This window comes from Mytilus californianus, unplaced genomic scaffold (genome assembly GCF_021869535.1).
Source record: "Mytilus californianus isolate M0D057914Y unplaced genomic scaffold, xbMytCali1.0.p SCAF_1, whole genome shotgun sequence".
Lineage (NCBI taxonomy): Eukaryota > Metazoa > Mollusca > Bivalvia > Mytilida > Mytilidae > Mytilus > Mytilus californianus.
In genome coordinates this window covers 138,647,563-138,662,897 of record NW_026262581.1, presented here as the reverse complement: position 1 = coordinate 138,662,897, position 15,335 = coordinate 138,647,563, and the positions used below count along the sequence as shown (strand labels likewise).

Genomic DNA, 15,335 nt, shown 5'->3' with positions numbered 1-15,335 from the left:
AACAAGTGAGATGTTTAACTAGCTATAAAATCAGGTTTAATCCACCATTTTCTACATAAGGAAATGCATGTACAAAGTCAGAAATATGACAGTTGTTTTCCATTCGTTTGATGTGTTTGAGCTTTTGATTTTGCCATTTGATAAGGGACTTTCCGATTTGAATTTTCCTATGAGTTCGGTATATTTGTTATTTTACTTTTTTCAATATGATTTGATGAACTCAATTTGATAATGTATCGATAAAATACTGAAAAACCTTTTTATAACACTCATTGTGTTCCATAGATTTTTTTCCTCCTGACAGGGAATTCCCATACTGGTGAAGTGACTCTGTTGATAGAAACATGGAGGAACAAGACGACACTAGGATTTTTGAATCTAATTAAACATAGCTTTTCAGGTCGATGGAAATTTGTTGATTTTACGTTTACTAAGCTTGAACGATAAATTTGTTTCGCAGACCGATGTAGAAGGGATAATTTATAGAATTCTAAACATGCATGTAAAATATTATTGATTTCCGGGGACTTTGTATCAACGAATTTGTTTGAATGAATTGTGTCGTTTTCAGCATGAACTATTTTCCACTGAACTTTTGTGATTTTAAAAAGATTACCCATAGTTGTTTGAATCAAAGAAGAAGAAAAATTACAACTACGGCAGTACTATTCAAACACAGATACATCTTATAAAATGGTGTTTTACAAGCTGATTCAGGTGCTATGCATTGTGACCTGTGACACAAAAAATTGTATATCTTGTATGTTTCCAAATATTCAACTTTGTTTTGAGCCATTTGCAAAGCATAAATTATCAAAGAATATTATCTATTGTTCATTTTGTGTGTAAGTGAACGCTATGTGTACGTCCCTGAGAAAAATAGATAATATAAACGGGAGGTTTGGCTAGTCATAAAACCGGGTTCAACCCACCATTATTTCTTAGAATGTCCTGTACCATGTCAGGAATATGGCAGCTGTTATCAAATAGTCCGTTTCTATGTATGTTGGCGTTTGTTTTTGTTGCAGTTCAGTGTTTCTGTTGTTTCGTTGGTTTCTTCTTATAGTTGATGCGTTTCCCTCGGTTTTAGTTTGTAACCTGGACTTGTTTTCTCTTAATCGATTTATGACTTTTGAACAGCGGTATACTACTATTGCCTTTATTTACATATGTAAGCACAACTCTGACATTTATAAGACATTTTTTGGCCGATTTTGCAGCTACCAAAGGTATTTTCTCAAATATGTTTTTCACAAAATGAAGTGTCCAGTTTAAATAAAAATAATATGCATATCAACATATCAACATACTATGCACAACATTTGCACACATTTTATTTCCATTATCCATGAATTTTGAATAATTTTTACAGAAACATAGCTAGACTACCCAAAATGAAAACTTTAGGTCTTTTGCATCCTCCGTGTTTGCTATAAACTCAAAATGCATTATCATGGTTATTTAATGAATAAATGTCTGATGTCTTTTTATTTCAGCTATAAGGTGGGGGAATTCTCTCTGATTTATCGTTCAAGTATCAACAGTGGTGTGGGATTGAACAAAAAATGATCGAGTATATGAACACTTTACCCATTTCATCAAAATATAAATACTATGTATATAATTGTTTTTGATTTTGCAAAAGCAAAGAATTAGCAAAGAAAAAGTGTTCATAGTAATTTTTAAGGTCTCTCCTGTTCCAAAAGGGAAAGACCTTACTGTATTTTTCTGGTTATTATTCTTTTTGTTCCGCAAATTTTTGACAAGATTTCCAACCGTAACCGTAAGACGTGTCGATTTCAGGTTCACACTTTGTATTGGTGTCACAATTATCTATCGAGAGCTCACCCTGTGAGTCGTAACATTTTATCTGTCCGGAGTTATCTGGCCATAAACCTAAAAACCTTGTTATGAAATGAACGCCGTAACCGTAATAGGTAGGGAAAACCGAAGGGTGGGACTTGTTCAGGACCATACCCTGGTTCTTTGTTACATTTGAAAGTAATCAAAGACTCATTCGTAGGGTTATGCCCCTTTGAAAATTAACCGATATCGGTTGGCCACTAAAACTCAAAAACCGTACGTCGTAGCCACCTAGGGTCGTCACCAATTATTATCAGTTTATGTGACCATGAAAATCCCTCAAGGTCAAATGATTTACATTGACCTTGACCTTTGAGCCTACACCTAATTATGGGATAATTTCAGAAACCATTATACAAAAAAGAAGTCTTGAATAATGAGAAATGTTTGGTCATTTGTTACATTGCAACCGAAGAGATTTGATCTATCCGTAAGGGACATAACCCTCGTTAACGGTGAGCGAAACGACAAAATTAGCTTTAACTCTAAACCATGGGGTCTTTTAATGACAACGAGGACCAATGACCTTGACAAAAGTTGTCTGGTCAGGCACATGTCCCAAATAGCGAATTATGTGTTTTTGACATATTTTAAGGGTTTTCAATGCATTCTACGTCTATTTAAACATATATTTTACATTATAAAAAGGAAGACCTCTCAATTATTCACGAACAATTAACTTGTTTATTCATTTATTTATTTCTGAATGTAAAAAGTTTTTTGATTAAAAAAAATGATATTCTTGTTTCCATTGACTGTTTAAATTTTAATTTAAGTTGTGTCTCCATGCAACAGTATCGACAATTGGACATTTAAATTTTGTTTGATTGGAAGCAAGTCTTGCCATTGATAATACACCTCTACCAATTGATCCGTCGTTATATATTTTGTATGATACAATCATGGAGAAAAAGGTCGTCGGAGTCTAGTATCCAAAGTACTAAGGTTTGTTATACAGTATAATCATATTTACCCCATGCAAATGTTTATTGCAATTACTATAAAATATATATTGATTTCTGATTATATCGTAAAGGTTATGACAAGTTATAACACAATAATTAACGACATGTAAAAGAATATATAGTCGTTTGCAGGGGTCTTTGACTGGAAGTTAAATACTGTAGTGGGAAATTTTAAAATCAGAAATATCTCTAAATATACCAAAAATTTTGCTATTGGTTACTGTCTCTTTCAAACACCATCGAACTGTAAAAAAAACATGGCGGATATTGCAATGTTATCAAATTTATTAAAATGATTGTGTAACCAAATTCATGGAAAACTATCTTAGAGTATTGCGCAAAAAAATAAATTTAAACTGTTTTGAAAATTCTATGAAAATTTTAGCATTAAAAAACTTAATTTGAATTAAAAATAGCTTTTCTGAATTGAAAACAAAAACGATCTCTACAAATATGTGTTTTGGTAGAATCATGGTTTTCACGGATTTCGATGAATATAATGTATAGCCGTAATATTGATACTGGGCGTTTGGTAAAAGGCAGCTTAACACGGTGAACATACGAGTCATTGTATTTCAAGATATAAAATATACTCTTAAAACAGCATTTAAAATAAGAAACATTGATTTTTCTTAAAAACGTTTACTAAATATAACTAATACAATATCTTGCATTTCTCAATAATACTCATAGGAGAACTTATATTGATAGCAAACCATTGTAATGTGTTGACGTTTAGTCATTTAATTACTGTATTAAAAATGTCAAATCAACCATTTTTGTAAATAGATGAAAACTTTAAATGATAGGGTTTGTTCACGGGGTTAACAATAATGAATCTGACATTTACTGGACACTTCTAAAGGCATACTTTTGTTTGTTTTTTTAGCTTGTATGCTTTCTTTTATTTATTGTCTTTCTTATTAGTTTCTTTGTATTCTTTGTATAACATCACTTGTACTTTTTCGTAATTGCATTTATTATGTTTTGTAATATCTGTTTACCGTTTTTCAACAACGATTATATCCGATTAAAAGCAATTTAGATAATTAACACACATATAGATTTCCCCCAAAAATGGTTTTCGAATAAAAACAGTTATTTGTTAGCATACTCAAAATAAGTAATAGGGTTTTAATAAGGCATATTACGTACAAGTTTTAAAGTGTGATATCCTTGGACTTGATTTTAAATTAATCCAGTTAAGTGATCCACGCAAAATAATTGAGAAGAAACATTCAAAAGCCGTATTTGTATTATGTATTTTTAAAACTGGTATAACGATTTAAAATATGTAAATGGTTGGGATGACGACGAAAGCAACAATGACCTTGTAACATTAAATAGAATAGACGTGTAGGAATATTATTCTTCACATGAACAAACTATAATTATAACTGCTGTTTAAATTGCCGTGAAGTTATGTAACTTAACCTGAATTTAAACATGGTTTTCTAAAAATATGATTTTCCAGATAACTTTTTATTTTAAAAAGCGTATTGCAATTGAAAACTAAGTACGCTTGATTAATTTTCTGTTATCATAATTAGAAAGCAAAATCACAAAAATACTGTGATTAACATTGCCTATTTCCTTAGCAAGTAAGATAAAGTAACGCTAGAAACATGAAAACTTACTAAACAGAGAGGGTTCTTTGACACGTTTTCAGGAGTTGGGCAATTGGTCATTTGGACGATGTGAATATCCAGGTTAAGATATTATTATAAAAAATGTTTATGAATTGCCCTGATTAGTTTTAACAGTGTGGTTCCTCACTAAGTATGATTTTACATGAACTAAATAAAAACATTAGAAATCACAGAAAATAATATCAATAAAATAGAGTCGGATGAAATGAATCGTAAACACAGCCAAACGCAGCAGAACAAATATTATTAAAACGTAATGACCAAATTTTAAAATTGTGATAGAAAAGATTTGAGAAAACAGTTTGAAGATTAAAAGAAAAGTGATCTAAAAGAATATTCTAAAATAATAAACAAGGAAGAGCATTATATTCAACGATTAAATTGTTTAATAGGAATTACCCCCTTTAGTTGATGATGATTACACAGACCTGTCATCACCCATAATATGATTGATAATGTAAATGGAAAATAAAAGTAAAATAAAAAAAATATACCGAAGCTCAATGAAAATTCAACGGAAAATCCCTTATCAAATGTCAAACTCGAAAGCTCAAACACCAAACTAATGAAAAACAATTGTTATATTCCTGATTTGGTAAAGGCATTTCCTTATAAAGACAATGTTGGAGCAATCATTCTGGTTTTAAAGGTACATAAACCTCTCACTTGAATGACAGTCGCATAGAACTACAACATTATCGTTTATTGTCAGATCTGTCGGTCTAATAATTATGAGCGTTCTTAATAATTAGACTCATTAACTAGAATTTTGTTTGATTTTAGCAAATCAACGACTGATCCTATGTTCATTTTGTTCATTAAAATATGTTTGATGTCGTCATTGTCAAATTTATAATCTACTACAACATTTTTTGTTGTTGTCGTTTATTAGATTTATCTACATGTTTGCTGATATTTTCAAGGAGACATGCTGTCTTTGGGATAGATATAAGAAGATGTGGTATGAGTGCCAATGAGACAACTCTCCATCCAAGTCAAAATTTATAAAAGTAAACCTTTATAGGTCAAAGTACGGCCTTTTTTATGTATGTTTACACAGTTTTGGCTGCTGTATTCTTATAAGTGTCACATTAAAATAGTATGTATTTTTGAGTTGCTTACCCAATTTTGTCAATATAACGGAACAATAGACAACTGTCATACATTTGAGAGATTTTGCTAGCTATAGAATCAAGTTTAAATCACCGTTTTCTTCTGACAATGCAAGTAGAGCCATATGCAAATAAAAAGAAAAATTAAGTTTGATTTTAATTTTACTGATAACGAAATCAATATTTATTATAAATGTATATCATATCTGAATCTTTGACTATTGGTTTAACCATTGTGTCAACAATTTTGACAACAGTTATATCATATTAAATGCAATTTAAAAAAGTTGTACACATTTTAGATTTAAAAAAGATTGGTTTCGAATAATAAAAGTAATGGGTAACAAAATAGAAAATGTTCAGTATGGTTTTCGAACACACACAACGTAAAATTTTTAACTTTCTGATTCCGGTCTGCTTTTTATCAGTAGTTTTTTACCCATTGGAAATAATTCAAAAGAAAATCCAAAAGACATATTCATATTACGTATTCAACTGGTATAAAAATAAAATTTGTTTAAAGTTTTGTAATAAAAGGAAATAACAATTACCTTTTTCAATATGTATATAAAACTTTTTATTAACCCAGTTGATACGATATTCCAAGGAAAGCATTGTCTATCATCACTTTCTTTATAGAGGGTTACTGCTGACATTGAAGCTATAAAACCAAGAGTTCCAAATGGTAAAGTTAAAATCACCCTTTCGTATATTTGTGGACCCCATCACGAGTTGCTTGATCATTGTGGCATATCCGTTTCACAGATGACCGCGGGCACGTTCCAAATGTCGTTATTACAATCCAGTTTCCTTTTCTACGAATATGACCTACCGAATTAGAACTGTACTAACATGAGCATCACAACTGCTGTCACTTGTGAAGCATGATCTGCCTAACCTCTCGAAGCCATTGAAATCAACCTTAGATTTAGTTTTCTTCGTTGTGGTTTGGGTACTGTTATGTGTATTTGTTGGTCTTTTTTATGTTTTGTTTTGCCATAGATTTATCTGCTAAATTTCGACTTATGAGTTTGAATGTTCCTTCGATCTCTTTCGCCTCTATTTTCTGATTTACAGAGACTTAAGGTGAATCATTTGTATATATTTCCTGGGAACTAATATTTTTATAGTTGGCCAAAATGTAGTTTTTAGCATGCTTTTTTCAAAAACATAACAACACAGTTTTGGTCACCTAGCCATTTTTCTACCTAAAAGTTTGGTAAAATTGTATCGAATAGTCACGAAAAACAAAGATTTTCAAAGAAATCTATGAGATATAATTTGAAATCGCTCTTCCGCCCCCTTGTAATAAGATATGAGTAGATATATTTTATTATATGCTTAAAAAAATAACAATAAAAAAATTGTGTCACAGAAATTGTTTTCTTGCTGTATGTATGATTATGGACATTATACATTTTAAAAGCATCACAAATATGTTAAGAACAAAATTTTAATAATTACTGTTGTTACATTTGCCCATTTAAAACTGTTTTCGCTCAATGAAAACAAGTTTTGCATACATTTTGTCCCCAAATTATCGAAGAGAATAGGTTTTTTGTTATATTGAACATTTTGTTTCCAATATTTAATGCTTTAATATATACTCTTTTCATGGACTTTGAATCCTTAAAGAATGTAGACCCTGTTATAAGTGAATTGAGATAGAACTTTGGAAAATTGGACGTTTGCGATCCTAACAAATCGGGACATTGTGCTATGTATTTTAGCAACCACATTTATGTTACTACCATTTGGCGTACGATTTCCAGTTATTGTTTAATCTGCTATCCAATCTTGAAATCGCTTGTATGCTTTTGATTTGTTAAGATTCAACCGCCGATTTTATGCTGATCATACCTTTTCTCTGAGTGTAAGCAATCATCGTCCCTCTTAACCAATCTAACTTTTCCTTCCCATATGACTTTTGACATAATGTTGTTTATTCCGTCTTTATATTTAATCAGGTAATCCTCGCATTTCAATTTCATCATCAAATAATTTAAATTTTGAAGTTTTATTTTCAAAACGAACTAAATATAACCCTTCAAGTTTTACATAATGTATTTTAGTTTCCGATATTTTTAATGTATTTCTAAAACTTTCAACGTACCTACGATTGATTTTTAGGTTCTATAAAAAGTTGTGTACCATCTGCTATTTGTTTTCAATTTCTATGTTGTGGCGTTGTAAGTAAATTCATTCAATTTTAGCTATAATTGGGGCTGCCATATTATCTGCTTTTAAAATCTCTAGCAAAAAAAAACCCACGCTAACGCGACATAAAGTCTACTTGAAATGTTTATGGTGATACACAGCTTGGGTTCATGTTTCTCAGATTGTTTGTATGCACTGATTCATTATGTTGATAGTTTTTATTAGTTTGCCAGTTCTTCTTCCATAGGAGTTTGAATGTCCAATTAGTAGCTTCGGGTTTGGTGTAACACTGGTGCTCCTAGAACGGAGAGAATAACACAGAATAAAAGAAGACATCATAGAACACCGATGATGTTCTGTCTCTGTGTGATACCGATGCTCCAAGAACGGAAGAAATAACTAAGAGAAGAAATCTCTGATGATTTAAAAATTTTTTCAGTGGTGCGAGTTTGTAGTATAATTTTTTTTTCAATTGGTGCGAGTTCTGTCTTGTCTCTGTGTTACACGGGAGCTCCGAGACAGTATGGATTTATTGAGAAAAGAAGAAAACAAACTAATGATTAAACACATTACTGCGAGTTTGCTATATTTCTGGGTTTTTATTAAGTGGTGCGAGTTTGATAAAATGATGCAAGTTGTAAAAATTAATGAGAGTGTTTGAGTGGTGCGAGAAGTCAGAAAATCAAGAAAGTTGAATACAAAACCAGTTCCGCCTTTTTACAAAACGTAGACGGTAAGGAACCAGCTACGTAACTTTATTTCGGGTTTTATTAATAAGGCGAGGCTAATTAAAACAATTACTTTATGAAGTTATAATGTATATTACATACACTAACTATTTATATTTTTATAATAGACGATCGTCGGCTCAAGAAAAACCGGCTGAAAATATTGGCCTACAAATTTAGCAGTGTTATTCATTTTTGATGTTCAAATACGTTTTTAACAGTTTGTTCTTTTTATCGTTTTTAAATATCTTACTCTTCGTGCAATATTTTTACTCTTTTCAGTTTACAGTATTCATACGAGAACATTACTCAAAACAAGGTGGTTGTAACCATTTGACCAGAAAGGATGGAACGTCCGAAGACCAGTAAACGATCTGTTCCACTTATACTGTTGATTTTATCACTAACCACACTGTCTTTTGGTCAATGTAAGTGTCAATCAAATATAAACAAAAAACAAGGCGACGGTGTTGTAACGATGTTGAAATCTTGTATATCAAATATGAGGAAACAAATTAATGAAGCAAAAACAAACAGAAGGAATCGCATGACCTTCAAAAGGAACGAGACTATGTGCGTACACAGGGTAAGCGTTTCATGTTATGCGCGTTAATGCAAATTTGTCCCAATATCAAAATCGGGAAAAGAATAAATTCGATAAAATTACAGATCAGACGACTATACTGATACATATCAGACATAGAACTGTAAATTCATGTATTTATTGAGGTTTCATAAATGAATTCGTGATGATCACCTTTTGATATATGTTTTGACGATTTCAGTCGTTCTTCCTCGTAACTGATCGTAACTCTGTTGAAGTTTTTTTTTGTGTGATGAGCACAACCCTATCAACGAAGCCTGTATAATAGTGAACATGCAGAGGCGTAACATATGAACTGAGATGTGTAAACCAGATGACATAAAACTGCTGAGAAATAAGAAGTTGACAAATGGATAGTTGAAATCCTCACGCATGCCATAGATTTTCGTTTGAAAACAAAAGCTCATAAATACAAACGTATTTTATAATCTATCTCACTAGATGCCATTGAATCCCTGTAACCTAAGAATCATTATAACGGACAAAAAATTTGTATATAGCTCTAAATTTTCTCTAATTACAATTATCATTATATGATTAATGATCGGTTTCATCGTGAAGTATGTTGTTATATAAATCTTTATGACAGAAAGAATAAACGCAGACCTATGTGCTTTATTGAGTATTGGAAAGTATCATTTTTACTTACTTAAATTTAACCTCAAAGTTTTTGAATAACTTTCATTTAAAAATAATGTAAAAATAATATCTATTGTAATTTTTATTTCTATTCATGCTGTTTATATATCTAGCAACAAATAGTAACCATGGTAAATATAGTTACACTTGCTTTTTTGTGTCTGCATTCACACTAATGGCAAGGATACCTAGGAAAGAAATGAAACTGGGCAGGGGTATGAATAGTCAGAAAAGATCAAAGACAGGGCATGAAGAGTTTTATGACTAGCTAATTTATACATTAAATGGAATGAGTAATGTACAATCATGATCTAATATAGACAGAATAATTGAATAGCTAAGATCGACTAAGGACAACAGGAATTGAAAGCCAAGGAAAGACATGTGACAAGATGGTCAATATTTGCGATAATCTGGGGTCAAAAAGTGATTGTCTGTATAGAACCGAAGACGGGGTGGACGATCAAAAGATATTAGGGACAGGGGAAGGATATCTCGGAGAGTCAAAGGGTCATGGGGGTAAATAGCTAAAACAGACAAGGTACAGGAGACAGATAGCAAAATAAAATGGGACAAGAAGAATAGGTAGCCAGAATAAACTAGGGACAGAAAGTAGGATTGCCGGCTTATACCTCAGACATTGGTCGGGATAACTAAATGTTTACATATGGAGTTACATTTGTATCATGTTATCCAATCATGACTCTTTGTTTTAAGGCTTTCATACCACTTGCAATCATAGATATTGTACTAATGACTAACTATCTGGTGTTTTTATTTATTGAGATGATCAGTTACTTTTCACATCTATGCACTTGATCTTTTTTAAATAGTAAAACTAACTATTTTCTTTTAAATCTGGTTAGAGTTTTGTACAAAAGCTCAATATCATGACTTTTGCATATTTCATCTTATGCTTATACATTTCTATCACCTAACACCATTGCCATAATGCTAGCCTGTTTACTATGGTTTCTTATCCTACAATCAACACTTCTGTCACTCAAATATACTCACCATGTGTTATTTTAGTGTTTCGTTTTTGTTCTTAATTTGATTAAAATGAATTTAATAATATACCGATTTCTGTTCAGCAATATAATCAATTTAGGAACTTACTTTTATTTTATGAAATATCTTTCTGTCTTAACTTAGAATCAAAACCTTCCTCCTGTCTGTTATGTATGCCTAATAGCAAACACACCGCCGAAATGCTTCGGTTACTAGTCGGGTGAAATTAAAATGACTTTTATATACATATATGTAACACTCAGAAACGGGTCTTTTCCCCCAAATGTGTCTCCATGACGTCACTGAACTGCAAAACATGTCTTAATGTTAAAGGGCGCCAAAGCGTGTCATTCTTTAATAAACAGCCAAACGTGCCCAATCTCTTAAACGTGTCCAAATCAAGCTTAATTTGATTTTCTTTTATCGGAATAATTATTTGGATATTGCTTTTTCATTTACGTATATTCATTTGACTATTTCATTAAAAAATAGAAATAAATTAAATTAGGTCTTTTTTTAACCGGTAGTATAAGTGGGGGCGTCCGTTCGGCTATTTTGGATGTAAAAGTAAGCAATCATGCTCAGTTATATTGTATATATTTAATCAGATACCTGGTGTAGGGAGAAAGTCACTTTCTCTGCGCATCAAAACCTTTGTAAAAATTCACTCTTTCATGGTGCCTTTAGTTGTATTTTGGAAGGCAAAATTTTTTTTTTTTTTTTAATTTTCGCAACTTTTATTTAAAACGGTCTCTATTACATAAAGGAGATTGGAGTAGTTTCTTACTGAAAAATCGGTCTTTACTCGCTCTCAATTATTTTAGATTAAAATCTAATTTACTGTTAATCTCGAATAACCGTAAAAATTTAGACCCAATCCTAAATTCCCGGTATAATAATAATACCTATCTACAGTATTCATTGTCAACATGATGTCGTTCAAATACTGCATGATATATTTGGCACTGGACGTTATGTCTCTTGTTCGTCTGTCTTTATTTTGAAGATCGAAACCTTAAATTTATTCAAAAACCTGATAACCAGTTTACGATTTAAAGAGCTTTCGAAATATCAGAACAGTTGAAAAAACTGGAAGTCAATTCTGCTGAATGGCATGATATAAAAGGCATCATTGGAGTTTATTAGTACAAAATAATTCACTTAGTAAACGATTAATTGAAATGTACTAACATTATTTGTATCTTCGCTCTACATTAGCATGAAATACTTGCAACTGGACAATGAGCATTTCAGTAAAAAGTTAATTCATGTGTTACAGAATAGATTTGCAATTATGATAATCATTAACAACCGTCATTGAACAAACTAATGATAATAAATGACTACTTCATGAACTGTGTCCCAATCATAGAATTGCCGTAAAATTATTGATGTCATTTAAGACATACATGTATTAGCGCTAAAATACGTTAGACGTTCTGGCGTTAAACAGTGGACACGTTTTGGCGAATGACATTTATCGGACACGTTTGGGGGTTATGAAATCAAACACGTGTGGGCAATATTGAATATTACGGACACATTTGCGGAGAATAGACACGTTTTGGGGGATGGACACGTTCGGGAGTGTTACATATATATTGATATGTTCATAACATAATTTTGAAAATATGATACACATATGATATCTAGGGTTTTCAACTTTAAATATATAAAATTGATCTTCGTGTAAGTTTAATTGGTAGCATGGTTCTGATGAATGCGATGTAGAGCTAACGTTGAAAATAAATATTCGTATATTTAAGTTCGATTCACTGTCATCTTTGTTAATCCCTTTTAAAATTTTTTTTCTTCATTTGTAAATACTATTTTTAAAGTTGTTTTTTTTTTTCATTGTTTACTTTTTCAAGTATTTAAAACTGCAGATTTATTTGTAATTGCAAGCGATTTTATTTGTACCTATACATATTACTATGATTATAAGCACTGATGTGTCTCGAATTACATTTCGTCTCTTAAATTTAATATCATACGTTACTTAAATACTTATAATTTAGTTTGAACATGCCTTAGTTGATTAATTACGGAAAATATTTAAATAATGTAATTCTTTAAGCTAAAGGAAAATCTAGTACAGTGTACTGAGATTGCATTCGATTTTGTTTTAATACTTTTTCATGATTTAAATCCACAACCTGTAAACTACTATTAAATTATTGTGTCTTTTGAATCGTTTGGGTTGATAAGGTAGATATTTAAACTCATAAGCATAATAAAGTTAAGACATGTTATTTTAAAAGACAACAATAGTTAAATGATAAACAAAATTGATAAGCGTCGGATCGTCAAAACGATACAATTCATCATCAGGGTCCATTGTTTCTTTTTAACTTCAAACGCGTTTCCATTATATCTTCTTTGGTGACATAGTTATTAGGAATATATTTAGTTAGTGTTTGGTATGCATTATTCAGATAGTAATCGAAAAACACATAAAATATATGTACATATATTCATTATTATTCATTCAAGATTTTGTTAGTTGAAATGGCCAATTAGTATTTCTCTTTTACTGAACACTTCAATTGCTGAGTTTTGCATTATTGTCTTTCATTCATTGATATTTATTATTGTTCCCCACTCAGCCATTTATTAGAGTGGAACTTCATCCGTCTGTTAACAAATAAAACACTGACATTTCAATATTTCTTAAGTTGAAATTCTAGTTTTTGTTTTAGACACCTGGACTTTGTATATTTAAATAATTGTCCTGTACCCTAAATATGCTGGAAAGGTTAACATATGTATACTAAAAAGGTTTTCCGAAAAACAGGTGACTGCGCTTATCTCCCCTATTGTGATTACAGACACATATTAACATATTGTATTTGTTTTAGCTCCTGGTACTCCAATAATCACTGGGCGGAATTTGACATTTCAAGGAAACGAAGGATCATTGACGTGTACATCGATAGGTGGTAACCCTGAACCAACAGTTAAATGGTTCCGTAAAGACGCTATGATAGATGATATATTGGACACACCAACAGTATCAAACATAACAAGAAACACATATAACTATACTGCTGATATAAGTTACCACCTGGCTGTGTTTGAATGTCGGGTTGAGAACACTGTTTTAGAGAGCTATTTGAGTGCAACAATCTTCTTACAAGTATACAGTATGAACTCATTTTTTTTCAGATTTAACTCAAATTTCAAAGAGATTAATTAAATCTGATGATAAATTGATATAATCAAAGCAGTTACTAAAGTTTACAGTGTAATTATAAGATAAAATCAACTTCATTATGAAAAACTATCAATGTTGATATGAAACTCGTTGTTATAATATCCTTTCATCAGAATGAACTACAGCTTTATATTTGAATACAGCTTATGGTAATACAGACACTATGTAACTGTCTAGAACATTTGTTTTCACGATATTTTGTTCTGCAGACTGATAAGGATAGCATTCACCACAAAACAAACTATTCAAACTGAGATTATAATTATAAGAAACATTTCCTGGGTATCAGCTTTTATCTGCATACATTTAATAAATATTCAATAATACAAACAAACACTTATTGTGAAATAACATCTGTTATATATATATATTATGAATATTGTATTTTACTTCACATAACGTTATTTATTTTTTTTAAATTTTGTTGCAAAGCAGAACGTTGAATGACTTGATGATTCCAGATTTCAGGTGTTCGTTGTATGTTTGTGTGTATACATAGTTAACAAACATATGTTCTTGTTTTAAAATACTTTCTAGTTATTGCAAATGACAATGTAATATGTAACCTTGACTTCTTACAGAGGAACCAAATCAACCAGTGTTGACTGGATCCCGAACTGTATTATCTGGTACTACCTACGAGTGGACGTGTATCAGCACGGGAGGGAATCCTCCACCGAAAATTACAATGAGGATTGGAAATATTCAGTTTATAAATGGTTACAAGCCATCACTAGTACTGCAGTCAGATAATACATATACCGTGACCTCCATACTGTCATGGTCACCAAACATCTCTTTCAATGGTCAGACACTTTTCTGTGATGTTCAACATTCAGAGACGCGTGGTTTTAACTACCAGACAGACAGTCTTCCGTTAATAGTTATTGGTATGCTTGCTTATATCTTAGATCCTATAAAAATTACTTAATAACAATATAATTACAATAAAATTGGGAATAGAAATGGAGCATGTGTCAAAGAGACAATGACCCGACCAAAGAGCAGAAACAAGGGCAACAATTGCATATGTTAATTTATAACCTAAATTTCATATTCCTTTTTATATTCTTTTGTAATAATTATCGACACACACTTTACGCTGTACTAAGATCTACAAAAGTTATTGCAGTGGTTTTCTGATTTTCTGAAACCAATCAGTATTTTCTAAATATAGCTAGATGTATAAAAAAAGGATCCACATCGTATGTGTTTTGTCTAAAATACAACTACTGTATCAAATAGGATATTTGAATAAAATATAAACCGTGGATTTTGTTTTTCATGTAGGAAATAGTCAACCAATTCCTTCATGGGTTAAACTTCTGTAATTATAGACAATGTAATTTCCTATAGAAAAACAATCTTAATAACGGTTAAAAATGTGCCATCT

At 31.2% G+C, this 15,335-nt stretch overlaps 1 long non-coding RNA gene across 1 annotated transcript; it reads left to right on the top strand.

Moving 5' to 3' along the window:
* Positions 1-2,729: 2,729 nt before the first annotated feature.
* On the top strand, positions 2,730-13,865 carry LOC127736761 (uncharacterized). The gene is made up of 4 exons (XR_007999169.1): positions 2,730-2,808; positions 8,757-8,902; positions 9,831-9,848; positions 13,587-13,865. It is a non-coding gene; the product is annotated as an uncharacterized LOC127736761 (long non-coding RNA).
* The last annotated feature ends 1,470 nt before the right edge of the window (positions 13,866-15,335 follow it).